Source organism: Lissotriton helveticus, chromosome 3_1, assembly GCF_964261635.1.
Source record: "Lissotriton helveticus chromosome 3_1, aLisHel1.1, whole genome shotgun sequence".
Classification (NCBI taxonomy): Eukaryota; Metazoa; Chordata; class Amphibia; order Caudata; family Salamandridae; genus Lissotriton; species Lissotriton helveticus.
In genome coordinates, this window is record NC_136061.1 from 1,603,187,935 (window position 1) to 1,603,210,809 (window position 22,875).

Here is a 22,875-nt window from a genome sequence, read left to right on the forward strand (position 1 = left end):
GAGAGAAATAGGATAGTAGCATTTCGCATCCTGGCGATCCCCTTTCTTGAAAATGGGGACCATAATTGATCTGGTCCAGGAGTCTAGAATACCCTCGCTGGCTGCAGCTGCACATACTCTTGTAAGAATAGGTGCCCAGAGATCCTGATTAAATTTGAAAAGGTCAACAGGGACACCATCTGGGCCGGGGGCTTTTCCTGTCTTGCTTCTTTCCAAAGCCACCAAGATTTCAGAGATGTCAAAGGATATTGGGATTGGGTATTGTACCTCGTTATAAAGGTTCGATGGGTGGTCTGCGGTTCCTTGATCTTTGAATATGTTTTCAAAGTGGGCTATCCAAGTTCCCTCATCTATGGCCACCTCTATCTTGGGAGAGTTGTTATCTGTGAGGTATGGGGATCTGACCGTTCTCCAGAAATCCTTACTGTTTTTCGAGAGGGAGCTCTGGTCTAAGTCTTTCCAGAGTTTCTCTTTCATTTGTTGTACTCTTAGCTTGCGTTCCTTTTTGTATTTTCTTCTCAGGAGTTGAATAAGGCCCACATCTCTTGGCTTTTTATGAAGGGCAGATTTTAGGTCGGTTAGGGCTGTTGTGCAATTGTGGTCAAACCATCCTTTTCTTACTAGGTGTTTGTTTGTTGTTTTCCCCGTAAGTAGGCCCTTGGCTACTACCAAGATTTCTGCAAAATTCGACAGGACCTCTGCGTGATTTAGCGCTGGATCCAGGCAGTTAATTATATTTGGATACGCCTGGTTCACTAATTTTTTTGTGAGCTTTTGTGGGTCAATCTTTTCCCATTTTATGGAGTAGCCGTTATATTTTCCTAGTTGCAATCTATCTTGGGTAAGAGCTTTTGCTATATCAGAGACCTTAGATTTGTATTCTGGTAGATGAAGTTCCATCTTTAGTGCATAATGATCGCTTAGTGTGTTAGCCATTACTTGGTGATCTGTGACCATTGTAGGGAGTCCTTGAGACAGCAGGATGTAATCCACTGTTGTTTGATGGCCTCTGCCCACATAGGTTGGATTAAACTGATTTTTCTCCGCCTTTGGGGAGTTAGCGATCACTAAGTCAAACTCTGACAGTATATTATTCATAGCATTGCCCGATTTGTTGTGGACGAAGTGGGCTAGTGGAACCTCGTGTTCGTCCACGAACCCACAGCATTGGGAGACTGCTATAGGGCATGGGTGAAGGTTGAAATCGCCTCCCCAAAGAAGATGAATCATTTTGGAGTTGTCCTCCCGCTGTAGTAGGCATCTTAATCTCTCCTGTATATTTTCAACGAAAATCAGAAAGTCGTTTTCCGTTAAATTGTTATATGAGTTAACAAGAGTAATAATGTCTTCGTTTGCAAAGGAGAGGGAAAATATCTGGCAATTAGGGTCAGTGAAGAGATTAGTCACTTTTAGGCGGGATAGGGTGTTAGCAATATAAGTTGTTAGTCCTCCTTTGGGTCTACCTATTGCACTACGAGTAGCTGGGGAAGAGTAGGTTTTATATCCCAGTAGATGAAGCTCTGAAGTTGTCCAGGTCTCTTGAAGACAGATTATTTTGCCTTGTTCTATAAAGTTCACGGCCACGGGGTCTTCGATCTTTGTTCGTAGACCCGCCACATTCCAGAATAGAAAAGGTATTATGTGGGGATTAGCTTTTGCGGTTAAAGTTGGTGAAAACTTCACAGTATTATTGCTTAGGGGAGGGGAATGTAGCAGGTTGGAGCTAGTATGTTCTATGTCCCTTGATGGTCAATCAACCATTTCTAAGGGACTGTATCTATTTGCTAGTGGAATATTATACCAAGGGTCCCATCTGGGCGGTTCTCTACGGATCATCCTCTGCTGTTGATGTCCCCATTCTCCCCAATTCGCTCCCTGGTGACGTGGATTTACTGTGTGCCAAAGGTTTTCCTGCTCTCGAAAGCGAGGGGCACCATATTGTCTACTCTCATAAAATGTAGGTTGGCGGTGGGGTGGTTCGACCCAAGGGAAAACAGGGTCCTCAAAAAAGTTGTTATTTGTATTTTGGATGATGGGATAGAAGAAGGAAAGTGGTTTAATTCTGATTCCTCCATTTACGTTGGATTGATCCCAGGAGCTGATATAGTCTGCCGCCCTGGGGTCCTCAAAGGTGATGATGATACAGTCCCCTGAGGACTGTTTACTGCCTTTCCCCACCCATGGGGTCCTACGTAGTGAGGAAATCCTTCCATGGCAGTTTGGTGGCATGGGACGATTTGTCTGTAGCCAGTGGTGCACTTTATTTTTTAAGGACCATGGAGGTTCCACCGTGTTGGGAGCTAGTTCAGGTACTCCAATCATAACCGCTACGTAAGGGGCAGCCTCGGGGGGAAGCTCAGAATGAGCTCTAACTTCTCCAGTCCCTCTTAGGGTGTTTCTTTGAGTTGGTTGGGAGAAGAAGTTGTGTGCCGGGGTCTTAGGAGGGCCGTTTTTCTTGGTGCTGGTTGTGACGAAGTAGTTGTGGATGCCGCGTTATTACCTTGTTTTGATGTGGTTGGAGCTGTGGTAGTAGAATTTAGTGTGCTTGAGATCGAGGTGACTGGGGGTGTTGGGATGGGGGACGATACTATCGATGTTACTGTCTGTGGTGTGATTGTTTGGGGAATTGTAGGTTTTGCGATGACACCTAAAGGGTTTGGGAGAACGTTATGGAAAGGATTTGTACCCCCTTTCTTCTTCTGTGGGACAAGCCCCTGATTGTGTTGCGGCATAGAAATGAGCTTCGAGATCTGAGTCTCTATCTTTGCTAGTTTTTGCTCTACAGGTTGTAGAAGTTGTTTAAAAAGTTCGGCTAGCTTATTTATAAAAATAAGATTGTCATGATCTTCCGGGCCCTTATCTGTGGGTGGTTGGGTTGGTGAGTCCAATAAAATGGGAGGAGCGCCTTCCTGATGGTCATGATGTACTATTACAGTGGCAAGTTGTTGCTGTAGTGTTGATGGTGGTATATTTGAGGTATTGGGAGGGGGAGCAGTTTTAGATATGTTAAAATTTATTTGGGTTGGCTTGTTTTTACTAATTGCTCCTTCCACTAGCTTGGATATCCTCCGTAGGTAATATTTGGGTAGGGGATTGAGGAGGTAGCTCAGGGTTTTTTTCTAGTTCTGAGCCTAAAGGAGAATCTACAAGCTCGGATACGGATAAGTCTACATTGTTTGGGAGGCTGCGTCTACCCTCGCCCACAGTTCCTGGTACTTTTTTGTTGTTGATCGAGACGGGAGTTCTGGCTTCGGCGAGATTGCCCAAGGAGGATCTTTTGGCGAAGTCTAAGTCCAATGAGACTCTGTTTTCCATAAGGGAGATACTTTGGTCGATGAACGAGTTAGCTTTTGTTATAAAGTCGTCCATAGGACCCAATAGATTTCCGACACTCCCTGGAGCTAGTGTCTTTTTTCCTCTTGTGACTACCATCGTATAAGGTTGGAAGTCGATGCAATGATTGATGTTCCTGAAACTACAAAAATATTACTAGGATGGTGGGTGTATGGGGGATATCAATAATTACTTACAAAGGGAGTAGCCCAGTCCAGTCTCTCAGGTCCTCGAACGGCCTCAAACGGCCCGCTCTTTGCCCGGTCTTCGCCCCGTGCTCCAACCCGCGCGCGTCCCGCGATGCGCATTCCAGGGATCGATGATAGGGTGTGACCGGTTGTAGGGGCGTGGCACTGGGAGGGGGCACGGCTCACGCGGGAAGAGGACCAGCTGGAGGTGTTGTATGCTGGTCCTCGCAGTCCCGGGGCCGGCGCCTCACCCTCCTCTGCGGCCACGAGGTCTTCTCAAACTTCCTAGCCGGTCCAACAGCGCAAGAGAGGGATGATGGGCTACTCCTGTAGCGCGGACGATGCAGGCAGGACAAAAACCACAGAGTCAATTCACGAGTGGCACCCGCGAAGCGGGTGCCGCGAGAAGTTATTTGGCTTGGCTGGGGGCGTGGCACTGGGAGGGGGCGCGGCTCGCGCGGGAAGAGGACCAGCTGGAGGTGTTGTATGCTGGTCCTCGCAGTCCCGGGGCCGGCGCCTCACCCTCCTCTGCGGCCACGAGGTCTTCTCAAGCTTCCTAGCCAGTCCAACAGCGCAAGAGAAGGATGATGGGCTACTCCTGTAGCGCGGACGATGCAGGCAGGACAAAAACCACAGAGTCAATTCACGAGTGGCACCCGCGAAGCGGGTGCCGCGAGAAGTTATTGGGCTTGGCTGGGGGCGTGGCACTGGGAGGGGGCGCGGCTCACGTGGGAAGAGGACCAGCTGGAGGTGTTGTATGCTGGTCCTCGCAGTCCCGGGGCCGGCGCCTCACCCTCCTCTGCGGCCACGAGGTCTTCTCAAGCTTCCTAGCCGGTCCAACAGCGCAAGAGAGGGATGATGGGCTACTCCTGTAGCGCGGACGATGCAGGCAGGACAAAAACCACAGAGTCAATTCACGAGTGGCACCCGCGAAGCGGGTGCCGCGAGAAGTTATTGGGCTTGGCTGGGGGCATGGCACTGGGAGGGGGCGCGGCTCACGCGGGAAGAGGACCAGCTGGAGGTGTTGTATGCTGGTCCTCGCAGTCCCGGGGACGGCGCCTCACCCTCCTCTGCGGCCACGAGGTCTTCTCAAGCTTCCTAGCCGGCCCAACAGCGCAAGAGAGGGATGATGGGCTACTCCTGTAGCGCGGACGATGCAGGCAGGACAAAAACCACAGAGTCAATTCACGAGTGGCCACGAGTAGGTGCTAAAATTCTTGTCCTCCTCCATTTTTTCTCCCACTCAGGTGTCCCTAGATTAATATGTTGCTCTCAGAAATTATGATAGAAAGAAGCATAAATAAGGCATATGTGCAGATTTTGGTTCCTCACATGTCAAATGCACCATTAGTTTGCTTGTTTGTTCAAGTTCTTACCCATGGTGGTTTAAGGGGTACACATTTTATCTTTGAGACCACGCATTCTTCTAGCATGAACTCAACAGCTCATTCCCACTGTGGGTGGAGGCTCAGGATAAACTCGTATAGGTCAATGATGGCCACTTCAGCATCCCAATTCTGTTCAAAGTGCTCCCCCAAATTTTAGAGATGCCCACTGGCCCAGCGGACATCTCTTGTATTTACAGAATATGCCGTTATGGCGGTTCCTGTAAATGCATTGAAAGTTTGATGGACGGCTCTGGCAACATGAAGTAGCCATACCTCTAACTTTCAGCATATTTTTTAATTCCAAAGCAGGATTTTCTTTTGAAAAAAAAAAAGACTCCCCTCGTCATAGAAGATTTCTCCTACGGAATAGGGGTCATTTTGCAGTTTTCATTGCCCATATCCGCCAGGTGTTTTTCCACTCTAAATAGAGTGGGCGGACGCACGGCCAAACCTCTGACAGAGACTTAGTCCGTCAGGCCATTGGAGGTGTATGTAGGTAGTGGAGATGGGGTTGACTCTGCTATCAACATACTGAAAGTCTGCCCTACTCTAAATGATGCAGACATATCTTCAGGTTGGCAGAAATGGTATACAGTTACTATTGCAACTGAGTACACTTTCTCCCAACATCTAAATCAGGCCCAAAAAAATCCTCATGGAATTTTTAAAGGTGTCCATGTCTTCATTCTCATTTCAGCATCTGAACATTCAGCTTCCATTCACTAGAATCCAGCCTCCATCTTATGCCATGCTATATTAGTGGCATCCAAAATGGATCACAATGGCTTCACTACTCACAGTCATACACACACAGACTCCACACACTCGAAATACACAGAGAATATCAGAAAAAGGTTCTGGTATTCACATAACAGTTGAATTTTATGGAAGAGGGCCAGTAGTACACATTCTCACTAACTAAGATAAAAGGATCTGGTCACATCATCAATCACAAACCATGGTATGCTGCCAATACCATTTTATGTGTACACCCAGTCTTCTGTCCACTATAAGTCTATGCTGAGTGCACCCTCCAGGTCAGAGGACAAATCCTAGAACTCACATAGTAAAGTACAGGCCTATGCCTCTGAATACATGCTAGATTAGCGTGATGCTCGGCCAAAAATAAACTGTACCACATTCACACAGTTAAGCACTCAGTGCTGGGAAACACATCTATGTATCGTACATGGGATTTTCCTGTCCCAGCACAAATGAGAAAGGAAGAGGAGGCAGTAATGATGTAAAGAAGTAATACCTTTGCTTTTTCTATTTTAAATGAATTTGCAGTCAAATTAAGTCACATTCTGTGCTGCACCAATGTGAGAAATAAAAACTGTTTGACAGACTGTATGCAATTTTTTTGATCGCTTCATGGAGAGCATGGAGTGCTGAGCCGCAGCTGTAACGTGTGCATATTTCTACTGAACAGATGCCTTGTACACAGAACCAGTAAATATCAAAGCATTAGGTTTGTGGGATAGTTACTTGAAGATGGAGCATCTGCCTGTAATTTTTGGCGCCTGTGAGTAAAACTGCAGTTATATTAGCTACACTAAATATGTGCTGTCTTCTAAGAACAGATGAAACTTGGAAGGGGAGGGAAAGAGAGCAGGAGACAAAGGGCCAGATGTAGGTAAATCTCATTTACCGATTCATAAATACCGAATTTTACCGATTCAGTATTTATGAATCTGTAAATGAGATGTAGGTTAAAATTCGGTATTTTTTACCGAATCGGTAAGATTCGGTATTTACCGATTCGGTAAATACCGAATCGGTATTTGCTATTTAATCCTATGGGCCTTGAGGCCCATAGGATTCAATACCAAATACCGATTCGGTATTTAAAAATACCAAATTGCTAAGGGGGACAGGGTGTCACTTTGACACCCTGTTGCACCCCTGTAACTGGCGTTTGCGCCATGTGGCACACATACATGCCCTTAGGGCATGTCTGTGTGCCACATGGCATCGGTGTACATGCACAGATGTGCATGTACACAAGAATTCGTAATTTACCATGCAATTGTATTACATGGTAAATACCGAATTCTAAAGGCCCTGTAGCACTGTTAGAAGTGCTACCTACATCACAAAATACATTTTCGGTATTTTTACTGAATGGTAAATTTACCGAATCGGTAAAATTTACAGAATCGGTAAATTTACCGATTCTGTAATTTTACCGATTCGGTAAAATTACCGATTCGGTAAAATTACCGAAAATGTACGTTTTTCTAGCCCCTACATCTCCATAGCCCTTTACCGGTTGGAAACGGCCGAAAATCGGTATCTTCGTCCGTTTCCGACCGGTAAAGGGCTACCTACATCTGGCCCAAAGTCTTTGTTTACCATGGTGGGCCTGATACAGAAAGCAATTTTCATCCATAAAGGAATACTTACAGCCATAAGTAGCAGCACAACAGAAACCTAGCAGGTGCAAACGTGTTTACTACTGCATAATTGTGTGCCACCACACAAGCGTGTGGGTTGGCTGATCAAGGTGTGATTTAATATGGGAGTTAGTAAATGGCTACTAACTTGCAGGCTTGTGTGAACTCTGTACTCCACTAAAACCTTTTGTAGGAAATTGGGTTATTAGTTCAGAGGAGTTAAGACCCTACTCAAGTAACAACCACAATCTTTGTTAGGGGGAACCATAAAAGTCACTAAATTAACCCATACTTAACTCTCTGGTAGCTTGGCACAAAAGCAGTCAGTCTTAACTAAGAGGCACTGTGCAAAGTATATTTGTAATGTAATGTAATCAGAATTTATAGAGCGTACTGTGACCCTACGGGTATCCTGGCGCTTGTACACATGGATTAGAGACTGAGAGTATGGAGGGTGTATAACCAAGGAGTACAGACATATCACAACTTATATCCTAGAAAACAGCCAGGTCTTTAATCTCTTTCTGAACTGTAACAAGTTTCCCATCTGCCCAAGTTCGGCTGGGAGTTTATTCCCGGCCAACGCTGCTGCAATACTGAAAGCCCTACCTCCTGCTTTAGCTTTCCTAAACCTAGACACTCTCACCAGTTTAGCTGAGGAGGAACGGATATTGCGCAGTGGGACATACCACTCAAATCCGCTCCGTAATAGCTTAGGCCCAAGGCCATGCAGAGCCTTGAAGACTATGCAGAGGGATTTGAACGGAATCCTCTGCATTACTGGGAGCCAGTGGAGCTCAGAAAGAGCCTGAGATGCCGATGATTGGCGTGGTCTCCTTAGAGCTAACTTGACCGCCATTAACTGGATTCTCTGGAGTCTCTCAATCAGATATTTAGGAGACTCCAGCAGCAATGCGTTACAATAGTCCAGTCGACTCAAAATGATGCTTCACACCACCAGTGATCTTGCCAGTGTGGGAAGCAGCGGGAGGATCCCTCGAATCACTCTAATCAGAGCAAAGCAACTACCAACTGTTTTAGTCACTTGGGGCCCTAAACTTAGGTTACAGTCAAAACTGACTCCTAAATTACGTACTACTTTGACAAGGATCAGTGGAGCTGTCACCGGAAGTGGCCAAACCCCAGTTGGGAGTGAAAGGGAAACGGACAACATAGAATCTAATTTTTTTCCCTGTTAAATTGTAAGTAGTTATTACGTAACCATAAAGCAGTATCTTGCAGATTATCATGACATTTTTCCAGTGAGAGTGAATGGTGGCCTTCTAATGACAGAATCAATTGAGTGTCATCAGCGTATTTTGAAAGACTGATATTGTGTGATTTGATGATAGCAACCAGAGGTCTCATATATATATTAAATAAGATTGGACTAATAGCAGACCCCTGCGGCACACCATGCTTGACATCCATGAATTTTGATTGGTACAGAGGGAGAGCGATCGCCTGTTGTCTGCCGGAGAGGTAGAATTGAAGCCACTCCAGTGCCAAACCTCCAACTCCTGCCCCTGCGAGCCAGATCAGTAGTATCTCGTGGCTGACTGTATCAAACACGGCGGACAGGTCTAGCAAAATCAAAATTGCTGATTGTCCCCTATCCCGCCCGCATTCGAAGATCGTCCAATACGGTCACTAAGGCCGTCTCCGTCCAATGTCCAAGGCGGAAGCCAAATTGCACACATGAACAGTAATAAAGTGAAACATACCTAAGAAAAATCCCAAGCCAATTTAGAAAAATAGAAAAAACCTTAATGAATAAAATAATACCAGAATGACAAAAATCCAATCACTAGAACCAGAAATATTCAGTTTTAACGCTTTTAGGTGCATATAGCACCCAAAAACACCAAGCGCCACTCGCTGTCATGTTGTCATGCTAGACCAGGGGAAAGTCACAAGTCCAGGCAGACCGCGATGTAGTGTGGGCCGGATAGAGGGACCAGATTTGTCCCACTAAAAAAGTTATCTTCTCAAACTCCAGTGCAAAGAGTTCCGTTCGTGGTGAAAGAGGCCGCAAGGCGCAGGGAGAGCATTGCAGATGGTTATTGCTGTATCGAGAAGAGCAAGCCTGGCATCGCAACTGGTTTCTGCTGTAGTGTGAAAATCTGGTTGGGTGTTGCAGATGATCATTGCTGGAGTTTCATGTTGGTGGTCACCACTGGGTGTCATTGCTGTAGCGTGAAGTACAAATCTTACTTTGATGGTTGTCAATGGCGGTCGCTGTAGCAAGTAGAATTGGATTCACCAGAGCTTCTCGTTGGTGGTTGTAACAAGCGGTGGAGTCTCGGCGAGAATGGGACCATTTGCCATCACAATGACCTCAAAACATCAGGATTTCACCTTTCTTTATGAGAGAAGCTCAACTGATCGCATAATAGGGTCCCGGACCTGGGGATGCACCTTTTGGGGATCAGGAACTCACTCTAGCAGAGGCCGGCGGGGCTTAGGCTGGTCCATTTGCAGATCCAGGCAGGTCCAGTGCAGCAGGTCAGCTGGGTAAATGTAGAGAGGCCTCTGGAGCTTGTAGTGTCTCCATAGCTCAGACAGGAGGTCAGCCAACTGACCCTTGGTTTCACTCAGTTTAGCCTGCGATGAAGGGAGTAGGTCTAGTCTTCCTTCTCAGAGAGAAAGGCAGTACTCAGGTGGCAGAATGACAGTCCTCTGGGGAGCAGGCAGTCCTTCTTCTGTAACATCCACACATCCAGGAGTGCACTGAAGAGTTGTTCTGGTGGTCCTACAGTTATACTTGGCTCCAGCGTTTGAATTAGGGGGAAGGGGAGGGCAGGGCTAGCCTATGCTACCCCACACCTGGTTCTGGAAAGTTCTTCCCCTGTCAAGGCTTCAAGAAGTCTGGGGTGTCAAAAGGCTGGTGTCATTATCCTTTGTTTGTGCTGAAGGCTAGTCCTATGAAGTATACGTGGGACAGGGAGCAGTTCCGCCCCAACCCATCCTGGGAGGATGGCTTATTTTGCCAACACTTAGTCTCATTTTGTCTTACTGTATGGGAGGAATAAACAGAGCCCAACAGCAGGGCCATTCCGAGTTATGTGACCCAGGACACTGGCAGAAGGCATACATGGCTGGGATAAGAACATGCCAACTTTCTAAAAGTAGCCACTGTGACTTAAAATTCAACTTCACCATTAAAGGTAATTTTTATTGACAATTCATTTGAGTCTAAACATGATATTTCTACCTGCCCCCATACAAAAGTTAGCACTTATTAAATGTATTAAGTCTATGAGAGTGGTAGGTCTTACATGAGTGCATAAATTAATTTAGAAGAGTTTCAGTACTAGGATATGTAAAACTTAAACCCACGTGTCCTCAGTTTTATATACAATACTCTCTTCCCTATATGCCGTTAGGCCTGGAAAAAGGTTGATTTTGTCAGGTTGAAAGGGCAGTTTAAAACACCATGCCTGGCATGCCTGAGGCATGTTTTAAACTGGTACTTTAGTGGATGGCACAACCAGTGCTGTAGGCTCACTAGTAGCATTTTATCTACAGACCCCAGGTACATGTAGTACCATATACCAAGAACTTATAAGTAAATTAAATATTGCAATTAAGTGTAGACCAATTTCCAATGTTTTAGGGAGAACGCAGAAATACTTTAACATTGGTTAGCAGTGGTAAAACACAGAGTCCCAATGCCAAGAAAAATGAATTCAGAAAACAGGAGGGGTGAAGGCAACATAATTGGGGGAATACCATACCAAATATATCAGGTCTAACATGTCCCCCCAGCTCAAAGTAAGGAAAACTACCCACCCTCATGGGTGTTGCTTTCATCACTGAGGTGGAAGAATCTGGCAGGACCATCAGGAATGAAGTGGCCATTCCCTGTAGGGAGATGGACCTCCGTAAACATTTGGGGGCAGATTTACAAGCCCCTTGCCACACTTTTACGCCGCCGTTGCGTCACTTTTGTGATGCAGTGGCAGCGTAAACCATGCGCTACATTGCGACTTATTTACAACTTGACGCATCTAGGGCGATGCGTCACGTTGTAAAGCCCCGTAAAACTGACGCAGTGAAATCCGTTTTATGACGCTGCTGCGTCAAACCCTTACACCTGCTTGAAGGAGGCGTAAGGAGTGAACCACCACGTTCAGTATGGGTGGCCCCTGTGCATTGCAAGAGTTGTGTCGTGCTTGTGACGCGACTCCAGCAATGCGCCGCCCATACGCCACAAAATGCATCACGCATCTGCCCCCTTCTTGCACCATGGTGCGCCGCATTGTAAATGCGACACATCCGTGGTGGCGCAAGGGGGATTACATGACGCATCTGATCTGGCGCATCCCTGCTGATTTGCAGAGATGCGCCAGAAGTTGTAAATCTCCTTGGAATTCTCACTCCTCATCTGCATTAGACATCTGAAGGGTCTGTGGTCTGTCTGAACCCAGACGTGAGTCCCAAACAAGTGTGGCTTTAACTTCTTCACTGCCCAAACCACCACTCACACACCATCTCTGTTACCTAGGAAGTAGCCTCCTCCTAATGAAAGATACAGATTATTCTAGGCCCTCTTCATTTAGTTGTGAGAGCACAGCCCCTACGCCATGCTCTGAGGTGTCCTTCTGGACAATATATGTCTTGAAGAAGTCTGGGGCGATGAGCATTGGTGCTATACACGTGGTCTCATTCAAGGAGTCAAAGGCTTTTATGCATGTCTCTCCAGATCACCTTCTTGGGCTGATTTTTAGAGGTCAGTTCTGTCAAGAGGACAGCAATGTGCCATAGCCCTTGACAAATATCCTGTAGTAATCAGGAAGCCTGGGTCTTGGGAAGGTTCCCAAATTAGAATAGGGTAAATCTTGGCCTGGAGGGGCTGCAACTTGCCAACATCCACTTGGTGATCACAGGTAGACCACAGATCCTTGCCCTATCTGGCACTTGCTATCTCTGATAGTTATACCTGTAGTGTGGATGGATGGAAGCACTTTCTGGAGGTGGAACAGATTGTTCTCTAAGCTGGAGTTGAAGACTGCAATGTCATCCAGATAGGAAGCACTTAAAGATTCCATCCGAGCCAGGACTCTATTGCCAACCTCTGGAAGATGGCAGGGGCATTCTGTAACCCAATTGGCATCATCCTAAACTGGAATTGGCCCTCTTGGGTCGAAAATGCAGACTTCTCCTTGTCCCCTTGGTCAATCTGCCAGTACCCAGATGTCACATCAAAGGTACTCAGGTACTTGGCAGCTTCCAGCCTATCTACTGGCTCATCAACTCAGGGATTAGGTATGCATCAGTCTTGGTGACTGAGTTGAGTCCCTATAATCTGTACGGAACCAGAGTTCTGGGGTGGCGTCCATCGGGGCAGATGGGTACCAGAACCACTTGGCTGGACTAAGGGCTGTAGGAGGGCTCAATTACTCCTAGCTGCAGCAACATGGACAATTCCTCCTTGATGATGGCTCTCACCTTGTCAGACAGGCTATAATTTTTCGATGATGGCTCTCTTAGACATACTGTTGCCTGTGTTAATGTCATGGTTACACAGGTGATTGAGGCCAGGGATTAGTGAGAACCGGGAGGAAAAATGACCCACCAAGTGGTGACAGTCCCTCTGGTGTTCCTGGGATATGGAAGGGAAGATTACAACACCTACCACTTACCCATCCTGCTCCTTGGAATATAGGAATTCGGGGAGAGGTTCACTCTTCTCTTCCACACCATCTGTCAGTAGCAGCATGGTGACTTCAGACCTCTTATATTGGGCCTTGAGGAAGTGGCATGCAGGACCCTTAATGGGTTCCTTGGGGTCCTGAGGTCTACCAGGGAGGTGACCTACCCGTTGCACTCCACCTCATAGGGCCAAGACTGCTTGTTCTGTAGGGCCTCGGGCTGCACCGGTTCTACCACCAGCACATTCTGATCAGACTAAAATCCAACCATAGTGGCCTTTTGGTCATGCCAGTGTTTCATATTCTCCTGACTGACTTCAAGGTTCTCAATAGCCTCCTTCCAGAAGTGCTTGATCTGAGTTTTGAGAGGCAACATGTAGCTGACTACATCATGGGATCGCTCCTTCACAAGGCTGAGGGGCCCTCGGATAGAGTGACCATATATTAGTTCAAAAGGACTGACCCCCAGTTCCCTTCTGTGGCACCTCCCTGTATGGAAACAACATACATGGCAAGAGGATGTCCTACTTCCCCCTCAAGGGCTCTGGCAGGCCCATAATCAGGTCTTTAAGGGTCTTGTTGAACCCCACGGTATGCCCATTGGTCTGGGGGTGACAGTGTGTGGAAAACTTGTAAGTTATTCCACACTCATCCCACATTGACTTCACGTAGGCTGACATAAAGTTGGTGTCCCAGCGAACAATACTTCTTTGGGGAACCTCACCTGGGTAAAAATCAGGTGCAGTCACAGCCCTTAGAGTTATGGCCTCTGAGGGCCTAGTGGCATCGTCCATTAAGACCTGCAAGAATATGTTGACCGGGGCAGTTATGTGGTCCATGGTCTCAATAAAGATGATGTCCACCCTTTCAAAGGGGTGCCAATGACAAGTAGGGGAAACAGGGGAGCCTTTAGCATTCCCCCTTACTTCCTACTGGCCTGGCAGGTGAGACAGGACCCGAAGAATGCATCTGAGATCACTCCTATCTGGGCCAGTATAAGTGGGTGACAAACCTGACAACATTTTTGTCTTGTCCCTGATGTCCTGCCAGGGGTAAATCATAAGCCAGACCCTGTAGAAAGGCTCTGTAGCACTGGAGGACCCTCAACACACAGGTTTCCCCAGGCTCTGGAACTTTAGGCTCACTATACAGGAGATCATACTCCAAGTAGATCACAGGAGGTGTTGCCAGCTGCCTGGGCCACAGCCTGCCACTGTAGGCACTAAATAGAAGGGCACCTCTTCTGAGCTTTGCAGAATTCCTCCCTTGTTGGCCCTCCTTCAACTTCCCAGCCAGCCATCTCAGGCAGGTCGAAAAGGGCAGCAATGTCCTACCCAGTATGCTCTGCAGAGTCAACCTAAGTTTCTGCCTCCTCCCACACAGTGAAAATTTCAGGGATAGGATTTCCATGCATCCTCTCGGGCTGCCACGGACCTTGTGGTTAGGAACACCCACTCAGGAAACCTTAACATCTCTCCAGGTGGAACTGGAGCTCCAGCTCCTTCCAGATGGTGTACTCCATGTCGTTACCAAGTAGACAATCCATAAGGATGGATGGACTCACAGCTACCCTCAAGGAACCTGAGACCTCCCTCCTATTCAGAGATAACTAGAGCCATGGTAACCAGAGACTCTCATGGTTGTCTTTTGCAACAACATGGTGGAACACATTAGGAATTACCTGCTATGAGGACCTCAGATGACATCTTACAATACATTTTTAATGGCTCCTTATTATTATAATTATTAGTTCACATTTCTAGAGCGCGTAGCTACCCAGAGGCATCCCAGCGCTAGCAGCATAGCAGTGAGAGGGGTGGGTTTACATACGGAGATTCTGAAATAGCCACGTTTTCAGGTGCTTTCGGAAGGTGAGAAGGTGGGTCTCTGAACGTAGCTCCAAAGGAAGAGTGTTCCTAGCCTGGCTGTACTATACGAGAAGGAGCTGCCCCCACTACGTATCCTGTTAATTTTGGGGATGACGGCCAGACTCATGCTTGCGGAGCGGAGTAGTTTCCTGGGATGGTAAAAGGTAATGAGGGAGTTAAAAATGGTAGGGCCTTTGCCCATCAGGGTTTTGTGGGCTATGCAAAGGGATTTGAATTAAAATCTTTCCAGAATGGTTAGCCAATGTAGGGCTTTCAGGCATTGCTGTGCCGATTGAGTTCTTGGCACTCCAAGCAGCATCCTGGCGGCGCAGTTCTGGGCCACTTGGAGTTTCCTAATGGTTGATTTGGGTGCTCCCAGATAAAAGGAGTTCTCGTAGTCCAGGGGTGAGAGAACCAGGGCCTGGACCACCGTTCTTCTTGCCCCACTGGGGAGAAGGGGAAGAATTTTCCTCAGCATTCTCAGGATGCTGTAACATGTACCGGCCATTTCCACAGCTTGCTGATCCAATTTTAGTGATTTGTCGAGCCACACTCCCAGGTTTTTGGCCTTAGGCTTAGCGCTGGGTGCTTGTCCAAGACATGTTGGCCATTGCGGTTTGAAATCAGTTTTGGGTAGATTAACCAGATACATGATTTCAGATTTGTCACCATTAAGCCTGAGGCAGGAATTTTGCACCCATGTAGCCACCTTTTCCAAGCAGGTTTCTAAGTCAGAGGGGGCATTGTGCGGGTGTTTTAGAGAGACCACTAGCTGGGTGTCATCCGCATAGGTGACAATTTTTATCCCGAACTCCATACCTAAGAGGTCGGAACCTGGAGGTAGCTTCTCCTGAAAAAACTTGAAACGTTCTGCCACTGAGGTTCAATTGGATCCATGATATTGCTTCCCCCAAACTACACTCCCAAGCCAGTTCAGAAGGATATCAAAATTGACTGTGTCAATCGTAGCACTTAGGTCAAGGAGAATGATGGCTACTGTCGAAAGCCGGTCTGAGAGTGGTGTAAGAGATTATGGGATTCTAACAGGGCTGAGAGCCTGGAGTTGACATGTTTTTCCAGATTCTTACAGGCCATAGGTAGCAGAAATATCGGTCTGTAATTACTCAGGACATCTGGATTTAGGGTTGGTTTCTTCAGTAGCGTTCTCCCCATGGCGTGTTTTCAGGGGGGTGGAACCTGGCCGTTGGTAATGGAGAGATTTAGGACTACTAATATTGCTGGTAGCACCACCTCTTTGACCTTTTCCATCAGATGGGGGGTGGCCAGGTCACAAGATGAACCCGATTTTATCTGGCCAAAGATGTTTAAGAGCTTGGCTTGATCTATAAATGGGAATTTCTCCAAGGGGTGCCATCTGGGGGTCTAGTGATCACGTCCAGGTCCGTGAGAGGAGTTGGAACGGGAGGGTCACTAGGCTGTGGAGAGGCAGGGAACGTGTTGTATATAGATTGAATTTTTTCTTGAAAGTAGTCTGCAAATTTGTTGCACCGATCGGAGGAGATGGTGGTTTCGGGAACTGGGAGTTCTAGCAGGGTCTTTGCTAGGTGGAAGATTACTCTGGGAGTGTTAGCCGCAGAGGTGATTTTTGCTTCAAAATATAGTGCCTGGTCTTTTTTAATTTCCGCTTGATAGGTTTTTATAGCCTGACTGTAATCCATTTTACTACTCTCACCATAGTCATTTCTCCATTTACTTTCCTGACGTTTACAGGCCTGTTTGAGTGATCTAAACTGGGGCGAGTACCACGGGTTTGTCCTTTCTCGCACCCTATGGGGAGTCTCTTTGACCGGGATCACTTTGTCCAGTGAGGATTCAATCCAGTGAGATATTTTTCCTGCTGCAACAGTAATGTTGGAGTCTAAAATAGGTTTGGAACTTTTCAATGTACTGGCCCATACTTCTATGGACAATTTAGCCCAGGGATGGTCTTTCCTTATCCTAACTTCCATGTGGTTTAGTTGTATTACACCTTTTAGGATAATGGAGATCAGTGAGTGATCTGACCAAGGCAGGGGAATGGGGGTACCCACCAATAACGTATTGTTGTTGGTGAACACGGGGTAGAGTGTGTGGCCTTTGATATGTGTAGGGCCCACCACTTTTTGATCCAATTGGATAGCTGATAAGTCTTGGGACAATTCTACAGCTTCAGTGTTATTTTGGTAATCGAAGTGTAATTTAAAGTCTCCCAGCAATATGATGTTGCTGGATGAGCTTACTAATGTTGCTGCCACTTCCGGTAGAGAGTTAATACAGTGCCCCGCCCTTCCCTGAGGGCGATATATAAGTACTCCTGAAAAGGAGTATGATGCCGAAAATGAAATAGTGAAGAACAAACTTTCACAATCGGATACAGGGTTGGGCTCAACCCGACACACAAAGGACTCCTTGAATATGTCTGCTATCCCTCCCCCTTTCTTTTTCTCAGATCTCTGCGCTGAATGCGATATCCTGGTGGAAGAGTTTGAATCACCTCCGGGTGATTCCTTCTGAAGCCAGGTTTCTGTTAAAGGCAGACCGTCCAGTCACTCTTCTACGAGAAAGATATTTCATTCGACCAAATGTTTGGGTAGTGACCTGCGATTCAGTGCAAACATTTCGTACATAAGGTTAGTGTCGATGTTTGGCTGAATATCAGCTGCCGGGTGGAGCCTAAATGTGCAGTGTGCACATGACCGATAGTTCTTGTCTAATGGCATGGAATAATGACATTCAACCGTACCCTAGTCTCTTAACCCTATAAGTGGGTTGATGAATATACCAATGTTTCTGCGGCTTGGGGGGCAGGGGTCCTGGCCCCTGGTCCCGGTTGGGCACGGACGGGTACAGACGGGCTTGCCTTTGGTGCGTCCTGGTTTGCATCCAATTAAGTAGGCAGCCCCCGGACGTGAAAGCGCAGAGAAAACGAGGATGAAGCTACTATACTCTAAAGTGACATGCCCATTCTCTCCTTTCAAACGGGAGCTCCCGGGACGGACCGGAGAGTGGAAGAGTCAGCACAAGTAAGCTAATCTGTAAAACCAGGCACACAAATATACTACATCTTAAAATGATAAAAGTATTAAAAGACTGGTTTCATGCTTTCAGCCCTCATCAGCCAGGATCCTGTGTCTCTCATATTCTCCACTGCCTGCCCATTGATGGTGACCCACTGCATATACTTTGAAGTATTGTTAGGCATGTGGACCTTTGGCATCTACTGCTTGTCACCAGGAACTCTAGGGTAACCTCAACACTACCCCCATGCTAAGTGAGACAACCTCCTCTAGCCAACCCATGTGTCTGTCCTCCAGTAGAGGTCTGCACCCTCTTGGGGCATTTGGCACCCTGCTTAATATATCCATACCTGTAGCAATCATACTCTTCCTTTGCTCAGGTTGGGGCAGGGATAACTTCCCCATAGAACTGTTTTGGGGGTCTTTAGAGAACTCTTTGTTTTTATTTTGTCTCCCCCTCTTTCTTCTCGTGGGGACCCTGACCACCATTTTGGTGATCCCTCTTATACCTCTTTGGACACTCTGGTGCTGACCCAGAGATCCTCCTATTGGGCAACCTCTCTAGGTGAAGTGAACTTGCTGTCAATTAGGTCTTGCCACAATGCTCTAAAGCAAGTACTGAGCATGTGATCTTTCAAATTCAGCCCTTAAAGCCCATTAAAATCACTTTACTGCCCCAACCACTTAATGCCTCATTGGAATAACCAATCCACCCCAGACTGGCTTGGCAACTTCTGGCTGTCCTTCCATGCGGGTGAGCCCAATGGTGATAAGAATGGCTTTCATGGAGGCATACTTCAATTTGTTCCTCTACCTTTAATGCAATCACAATGGGAAATAATGAGGGCAATGTGCACACCTGCACACTCTCCAGGAGTCAACACATGCAAACCCAATTAGTGCAAGGCACAAAAGAATACACAACAAGGTATCTTTCTGTATTTTATAGCCTTAAGTATTAAATACCAGATCCAGATTTTTGGGATGAAGAAATCTCATCCACATAATGTGGCTTGCTTCATCATAGGCTTCCTCACCCCACCATAATAAGATGGTACTTTCAGTGCAGACCTATCTTTAAAGGTATGAGGGAGTTCTTGATTAAACTATCATTACTGGATAGAGCGAAGATCGAGATATGAAAATGGGTAAACCTATGGCATTTCCCGTTATTGGTAGGTACCCTAGTATGATTAAAAACTAACAAATGGGAGTTGTTTGTAGGTACTATGACCTTCTCATTCTATCCTCTGACAACATATTATCTAACCTTCTGAAAGGTCTCACACATTCCTGGGGTCTGATTGAAATAAAGGATACCTCCTTAATTAGAAAATCACACCTTCATGTGTTAAAAGAGTACATTCTTACCATCACCTTATAGCAATAATAGCCTAGGAAAAATGGACATTAAAAGTTATGATGAATATTATCTTTGTTATCACAATCCATTTATTAGTGAAATTGAACAGTCAGCACATGTGATCATGTGATCTTTTTTGTGTCTCTGCAAGTCAAAAATACTCTACAGATGTGAAGTTTTCTTTCACTATTACTAGCTTTGTGTCCCTAATATTCCTTATTGGACACAAGGATTCAGTGTTTTATACCCAGGATGATCCCGAAGCTGAGGTTTTTCACCAACATTTCGATGACTTCAATCAGTCATCGGTACAGCAAGCAGTGGATTCCTGTATGGAAAGAAAATACAAAAAAATATTGAGGGCTCAATTAATAACCTCATGTCAAAAGAAGTATTGGCCCACTCTGTGAGGAAAAGTAGAAAACGTAAAATTGTTCCTACAAAAAAATTCCACTGTGCCCAAAGAGTGCATTTCCAAGAGGAAACACGGTCTTTCATTAAATCCAATTGTGCTCTGATGGTTAGTAAGGTTTCCTCACGAGTGGTTGAGGACATCGTTCCTCCAAGGCCTCCATCTCAGGAGTTTCATGCTTCCAATACATTCATACTTTGACAAAAATTGTGTTTTCCAGCATTCATGATACGGATGCCGATTCCTTCTATCCCAAAACTGATAATGATGATGATGCTGATGACTCTGAAACCTTGCTGAAGCCTAAACAAAAGAAAAAGAAGGTTTCATTTCCTAAACCTGATCCTCTTGGTTCCACAATCATTCTAGATTCTTAGGGAATTCCTATGTATGATCCCAGGTGTGTTCATCACCCAAATTCCACTGAAAACCAACAGAGCACATTGAAGAATATATTTCAAGCAAATTACGCCTGCCTTTAGATAAGAAGACTAGAGCAAAACTGAAATCGAAATGCCCTACACCATCTTTATCCCACAACATTACAGCTGCACAGGTTATAGACCCAAACATGCTTACCTTTTTCTCTAAATTTGGGAAACACTCTAGGAAATAGATAAATCAGGCTTGGTCCACAAGCCAAGATACATTATTGGACATGGTCGGTTTTGTTGCTCACATTTTTTTTATCTAGCCGAAACAGCTAGACTGGATAGTTCGCCAGTTGATGCTGAGGAGTTATCCATGTGGATCCAAAGAGCATTTTTTTGTGAAATACTAATTCCTCTATCACCCATCAAAGACAAAGGGCCTCCTTTTGAAGTTCAATACTAAGCTGGCCAATCTTGCAGGGTCTGATCCTGGGTTTAAAGGAGACGGTCTTCTGTTTGGCCATTCCTTCATAAAAGCAATAGGCAAATACGTGAATACTTTTGGTTCGATAAATAAGGCACAAAAATCCTTCAAGAAGGTATTTGTCCATCAGGTTTTTGCCAAGGCCGGCAGAGGAAGGAGCCACTTTGCCGGCTGTGGCTTCAGAGGTCCATATTCCAGAGACTTCAATTCCTGCATCTGTCAAGAGTTTACACCCCAGTTGTATCCCCGTTGTAACAGTGGTTTCAGGAACAAAGGCCAAAGGAACATCCGACCAACAAATGCTACAGGTAGGTCCTCCTTCTGTCCCTCTTTCAGTAGTTGGTTGACTAAACTATTTTCCGTCTAAGAGATTCCTTACTTCAAAATGACTGAATGATCCATCTAGAATTACAATTTGCATATCTAACCAGTCCTATTCATCCTTCTTTCAGAAAACATCTTCAATTCCAATCGCAGGGAAAGACTTATCAGTTCATCTCCCTCCCTTTTGGACTTTCTTTGGCACCTTGATGCTTTACAAAGATCATGAAGACCATAGTAGCTTTCCTCAGGTCTCAGGTGGTGCATCTAATAATGTACCTGGACGATATCCTTCTAATGAGTTAGAGTCTGTCCACTCTTCATTTCCAGCTCCAAATCACTTGTTCTCTTTTGCCAGACCTAGGTTTTCTAATCAATGCAGAGAGAGTAATTCTTACTCCTGCCCATCAGGTGGAGATCTTGGGATTTCTAGTCAATTCAAAGTCCGCCACACTTCATTTACTCTCGACCAAGGTCAAAGCAATCAAGGGGGGGATTTTACACACCCTTCTTCATCCTACCATCTCACTCAGGACGTTAGCCAGGATTGTGGGTCTGCTCTCCTTGTCAATCCAGGCCACCTTTCGAGTACGCCCTTCATTACCGAGCTCTCTAAAGACTCAAAATACGTCATCTGCAACAGGGTCTTTCTTATTCTGATCTAGTGCAGCTAGATCCCAAGTCTTGTATGGATCTTCAATGTTGGATAGACTATTTAGATGCCTGGAAGGGCAGGACAATCTTTGCTTTGGCCCCAGATCTGCTATTAGAATCCAGTGCAAGCCTGATAGGGTGGTGTGCCCGGTGTGGACAGATCTATACAGGAGGCACATGGTCATAGACGGAGTCAAAAATGCACATAAAATGCACATACATTGTTTAGAGTTTATGGCAGGCTCCTTTGCAATTCAGAGTTTCACTAAAAACAAGATAAAGTGCTCCGTCCTTCTTCATATGAACAATCTGACTGCAGTGCCATACATAAATCACTCAGTCCAAGCCTTTAGCGGAACTAGTGAAAAGGTTTTGGGAGCTTTGCCTTCAACTGATTATCTCTCTTCAAGCAGAATCTCTCAACACAGTTGCAGACTGGCACTCCAGTTTCTTTCATGATTCCAGTGACTGGTGTTTACATCTCTCCATCTTCAAGTCTATTCACCAAACATAGGGTCTAACCTCACACAGATATGTTTGCATCCCGGCTCAATGCACATCTTCCTCTATTCTACAACTAGAGACCGGATCGTTAGCCACAGCGACATTTACCTTTCTCCAAGATTAGTCCCAGAATATCAACTACGCCTTTCCTCCTTTCATTATGATTAGCAGAGTTTCTAGCTCAGATCAGACGACAAAGAGCTATTCGAGTCTTAGGGTCCACTTTTGGCACTCTCCAGTCTAGTTTCCGACCCTCCTCAATTGTCAATAGATTACCTCATGCTGCTTCCAGTTTTTACCGATCTCCGCCTGGATCTCCACGGGTCCAGTCATTATCTCATTCTCGACAACGACCTTTTACTGTCCGCCTGGAAGGTAGCGGGTCATCCTAACCTTATCCAGAAATGTTGGCAGAAGCTGCAGAGTACATCAGCAAGTCCTAGGCACAAGACACCACAAAGGCTTTAGGTCAGCCTGGGCTGCATGGACACGCTGGTGTGTGGGAAAATCTCTTTTTCCTTTTTTTGGCCTCCCTCGCTAGTGGAGGAAAAACGTATCATACAGTCAATTTGCATACATCCGCGAATCCAGCTTCTCAGTGTTACCAATTTGATGGAAAACCTATGGGAGAACATCAACTGGTGTGTTGACTGTTAAAGGCAGTAACGTTTTGTAATTCCCCCTTCCTAAATACAGTCAGTTATGGAATGTCAATTTGGTGTGAGGTTGTTGGAAAGTTGGCCAGGTAATCTTTCACTTTCAGTCAAAATACTGTCTGCTAAATTAACTATGTTATTATGTCTCATTTCTATCAAGTTTATTTCTGATGTCAAAACTTTAGACATTTCTTCCCACCATTTTACCCCTACAGGAGTCCTTTTCAAAATGCGAAGGCGCATGAAAACTAGTTTAACCTCAATGT